Below are 5,480 nucleotides of genomic sequence, written 5' to 3' on the forward strand. Positions count from 1 at the left end.
GTTTTCTTCCAAAGAACATAATTCAGTGATACTCTACTGAGAACATTCTCGGTCTTCCCAGGGCAGTTTTGGTTATTGGGAATGGGTTTGGGGGTGATTAGAGGTCAGCCAGGGTCAGGGCAATCTCTGCCCCCTACTGGAGAAAGGTCAAAGATGCTGCTCATCATACCATGTCCAGGGAAAGCCACAGCACAAAATCGTCTGTCTCCAAAATGCCCATAATGTAGAGGATGGGAAACCCAGATATGGCGGGTTCCCTTAGCTGGCTGCAGAAGTTACCATAGAGTGGATATACTCCCCAGGGAGACAGCAAGTTATAGCAATTATTCATTGTTCTTTGTGTTCCAGGCATTTGACACACATTACTTTCAATAGCAGCACTTAATTTTTACTATAGTAGTTTTTGGAATAGTTTTGACTTTTGGAACAGTTTTTTTTCTTGTTTTGTTTTTTGTTTTTTGTTTTTTTTTCAAGACAGGGTTTCTCTGTGTAGCCCTGGCTGTCCTGGAACTCACTCTGTAGACCAGGCTGGCCTCGAACTCAGAAATCTGCCTGCCTCTGCCTCCCAAGTGCTGGGATTAAAGGCATGCGCCGCCACCACCGCCTGGCTTGGAACAGTTTTATAATTAAAGAAAATCTGAGTGAAAAATAGAAGTTTTGATGTTCCTCTCACACCTCCAGACCCACCATTATGAGCTGATCACTTGACATCCTGATGGAGAGGGTGACATGATGGTTAAACGCCAAGGATGGAGAGGGGGAAGGAAAAAGGAAGATAGGCGGAGCTAACCCAGAGATGATTTAGAGGATAATGAAGCCATTGTTTGAGGCCCTATAATGATGAACACGACGCTATATGTACTTGTTAAAATCCCATAGGATTTAAAAACAAACACTGAACTCTAATGTAAAACGGACTTGGAAATAACATGTCACTTGTTTCCTTATCAAGTGTCACAACTTGATAAAGTTCTTCTGGCAGCTGCCACCCTGCCTTCCAGAGAGTGTCTGCCCTGTTTGTCTTCTTATCAGCAGTGAGTGAATGGGCCTGTTGCTCCACACTCTGTCCAACACTAGCTTATTCTAGTTATTACTAGATGGTGGCGATTCCAGGGTGCATAAAGTAGATGCTAACTTTTTTATTTGCCATTTTGAGGCTTTTTAATATTTATTTTTAATTTAAAATGTGTATGAGAAGAAGAAAGTGGCAATGAGAGAGAGAAGGGGAAGAAGAGAGAGGGGGGGAGGCAGAGGGAGGGAGAGGGGGAGGGAGGAAGAGGGAGAGAGAGAATAGAGACAGAGATGACAGAGAGACAGAATGGAGAAAGTCATGAAAGGAATAGGAGAGGCCAGAGGGCCCCTTTAGAAGCAGACTTAAGAATTCTTCCCTGAGCAAATTTCATGAACAGAGGACATAGGAGCTTTTCTAGATCTGGGGTGGGGTGAGGCACACAGCTTTCTGTGATTTAGTTTGACATACAGTGGACATGACAAACAACAGAGTGGAAGAGGCAAGTATATGTTTTGAGAGCTGTCAAGTCACAGCCCAGCCCTCTGTCCTTGATGGAGCTCTGGGGATGGGTGGCCTTTCAGTCGAGGTGAGATCTGGCCTAAAGATCCAGGCTAGTGTTTTACCAATGAACATGGTTTTTAACACTTATAAATGCCTTTAAATAAGTGTACTTTTGCTCTTGGAGAGTTGAAGGTTTAGAAACGGAAAGTATGCACAGTTTAACTTTATATACTAAGTGGCAAAAATAAGATTGAATTTTGATGGGTCTTGGACCTTATTCAAAACTATCACCTTCCCAAAAGACTGAATTTACTTGGTATGTTGTGTTTTCAAACTGAATGGGAGATACTTTGGAGAAACATTTTATACTGTATCTTTTTGTGTTTAAAATTCTGTGTTGAGGCTAAAAGGCTCAGTGATACATGCTGTAGACTGTTTCCTTGAGGGGCGGAGGCAGGAAGATCTCTTGGGCTTCAGGAGTTTGAGGTTAGTGTGGACAATGTAGCAAGACCATTTCTCCAACATAGAAACAAATTAAGTAAAAGCCCATGATCACTTATGGACACCATGCATTTTAAGTCAGATCTCCACAGAGGAGAATGTACCCCCTTTCTGTGGAGCTGTATTGACTCTGTGAATGGCTGCTGAAGGAGGGAGTCATTTTCTTTAATGGTGTAGCTTCTGCAGGATGGTGTGGGAGAAAAGAGGACCCGGTGGAAAGAAAAGGAGACACAGATGATGAAACGAATGAAAGCACAATAGATCGCATAATCCATAAGAAACAGTCGTGGCCATCTATGAAAAAAATATGCGACTTGTGCAATAAGCTGGCACATCTGCATTTACCTAAGGGGAAGAGAGCCTGTGAAGACAGGCGATGAGATTAGAAAGTGTTGGGAATACCGCACTGCTTCTACAACAAAGAGATGTCAAATTAGGACACTTACCAAGAGCCTGGGTGTAGGAACTCTACCCAGCAACAAAGTAAAACGCACTGTGCTCTTCCTTGTTTTGAGGTCCTAATTCCTAGAGGACTGCTATTTCTTCCTATCCTGACTGGTGAAGGAAGGACAGTTTCAACAGTCTTCACAATCTACTTCCTAGGTAGGCAGATGACTGAGGTGACAACCCTCGACTTTTTTTTTTTTCCATTAAGAAAGAGACCAAAGTCCCGCTCCCAGACTTCTCGTTTATACAGGTGCCTAGGGTCCTGTTACTGGCTACCTTTAAATATTTCAGACTTCCAAAGTAGAGGCTTTCAAGAGGATAGGGGTTGGAGAAAGTGTCGAATGCCACCTGTGTGTGGTAGTGCATCCCTTTAATTTCAGCATTGTGGAGGAAGAAGCAGGTCAGCCTGGTATACATACTGAGTTCTGGATGACATGGGGCAGGAAGATCATAAGGACCAGAGGTCAGAGCAAAACAGTATCTTCCAGCCATGACAGAGCTTCTGTACTCACGAATGCAGCAGTGGTAGTGACCTACGCAAGACCTGCATAGGATCAAGCCAGTCCACATTCTACCCTGGAGTGGGAAGAGGCTCGAGAGCACCAACCCTACCTATGGAGTCATTGACAGTTGATGGCTTCTTGGAAGGTGAGAGTCCAGTTTCTTAAAGACTGTGGCCCAGAGTGGGATGATCATGCTTTGACAGATGTCCCCACAACCATAAGTATATGAGCAGAACAAACCGCAATTGGTGCATTATAATTTTTAAAAAGGAGGATACAAAGTTGAGAGGGAGTTGGGGTAAGGCATGTATCTATCTGGGATGAGTTGGAAGAGGGATGAGGGTGAATACATTGCATACATGCTGATTTATAATTAATTAATAAAAATATATTTTAACAGATTTCTGTTTTATGAGCTTCTAATCATAAAAGCGTCCTTAACCTTCATGTTATCTCTGGCCCATTTTTTTTCCTATGTGTAAAATCAAAACAATCCCTGCTTAAACCTTCCCTTGCAGAGACCCACAATTATGGTTCCTTGATGATTATAAGCATATTTTTTAATATTACATATAATTCAGAGAACAGTAGAATTGTCACAGAGACTCAAATGAAGAAGCTCCACTGGTGGAAAAGGTGCACTGCTTAACAAAAAGGGGGGCTTTCTGGAACCATCGATCAGCCTTCTGAAACCATAACCACTCAGTAGTGACTCCAGTGAATCGTTAAGCCTTACACTGGTACCAGGGAACAAATCAAGAACAAGAAAGGGGAGCTACAGACAGTCACCCAACCTACTGAGTGACTGTCTACAAAGAATGAGGCCCTGGGTCAGTCCCTAGCACCATATAACCCAGGCATGGCAATGTAGTTTTATAACCCAGGAGGTAGAAGAAGAGCATTGGAAATCCAAGGCCATCCTCAGCTCTACAGTGAACTTGGGGCTAGGCTGGGCTACATGAGATCTTATCAGGGAGAGGAAGAAGGACAGAGAGGGGGAGAGAAGAGAGAAGGGATATTAAGGAAATAGCTGCCTGATTGTTACATTCTACAGCACAGATGGCTTTCAGTTTGTGTATGGGCATCCTCAACACTCATTAGGAGACATACAAAAATGTATTCACATTTTCCTTTCAGTGTGTACCTATCATTTTATGTTCTCCCAGCCACTTAATAGTACATCAGTGCATACCGAATTTTACATTTAGAATACGAGTGACCTTTTACTGAACCAGAGAGCTCTTGACTGGAGCATTTTAAATTCAGTGTGAAACCAACACTTGCGTATAGCAAAAGAGGGGGAAGCAAGTGAAAGGGTAATGATGCCAAGTAGAAGGATTTCATTAAAAAAAAAAATCTCAGGACATACGGTATGCCTCTCAGGAAATAGCTTACTTCCTAACTCCTGCTAAGAAAGAAGTGGAAGAGGGCCAGGATTCAGATGATGCGCTGAGGGGCAACCATGAAGTTGACAAGGTTAATGTCTTGCCTGGAGAGTTAAAACTTCTGGCTATGCCGAAGTTTTAATTCACAAGAATGTCGTTCAACACACAAGAGTGCGTTTTGGATGTGATTCAATTTGATTTCAAAGAGTTTGGGTGATGGTAGAGTTAGAAGGAATTGAAGCTGTGCTACACTAACCAAAAAGGGAGCCTGATAAATGTGATTGTGTGCCCTCAGGGCCTGCCCGAAAAGATTCTTTACAGAGGAAATGAGTTCAAATAGGAACTGCCACCAGGGAAGAAGGGTGGGATGGAGACAATTTGGCTCTACTTTCTTGTTCCCCTCACATCTTCTCTGCTTGTCCTCCCGTGCTGGAAGTGGGGGTTGGGGGGGGGCTCAGTAGCAGAAAGGTGTTTCCCCAGCGCCAACATGTGGTGAAGGAGCCAAAGCAGCTTCAACCATCAATCCTCACTTTCATCCACATCACAACAGCGCGTATTCTTGTGCTCCACTCAGTGGGAGAGCAGTTACTTTCTAAAGAAAGACAGGCAAGGCAAAGGGGTCCACTGAAGCTGGCTGGCTCAGAGAAGCTTGCTTTATAAGTGTGTGGGGGTGGTTCACCTGCCTCCAGCCAAGAGTGACCCAGCTAGTCTGTGCAGTTCAGACCCTTTAGTCTCCATCCATCATCAATTTCATAATATTCAGAGGAAGGGTCACCTTAATCTGGAGGCTGTACTGGGCACAAAGGGAATTTGGTATAACCCAGTGTGCTTGTACTGTTGGGTTTACCTGGGGGAGTCCAGGTATAAATAACTGAGCAGTGGAAATGAGAAATCAATTCCAAAGCATAGTGAGGGATCACAACCCAGCCAAAAGACCATTAATACTTTCTAGTAGGCAATGAACTGAAGTAAGTATAGGGGTCACTCCTTAAGAATAAACAAATAGGGAAAAACCCCAAAATGAACAACGACAGCAAACACCAGAAAACCAACCAACCATCAACTAACCAACCAACCAAACAACCAACCAACCAGCCAACTAACCAACCAACCAACCAACCAACCAATCAA

This window comes from Mus pahari, chromosome 21, assembly GCF_900095145.1.
Source record: "Mus pahari chromosome 21, PAHARI_EIJ_v1.1, whole genome shotgun sequence".
NCBI lineage: Eukaryota > Metazoa > Chordata > Mammalia > Rodentia > Muridae > Mus > Mus pahari.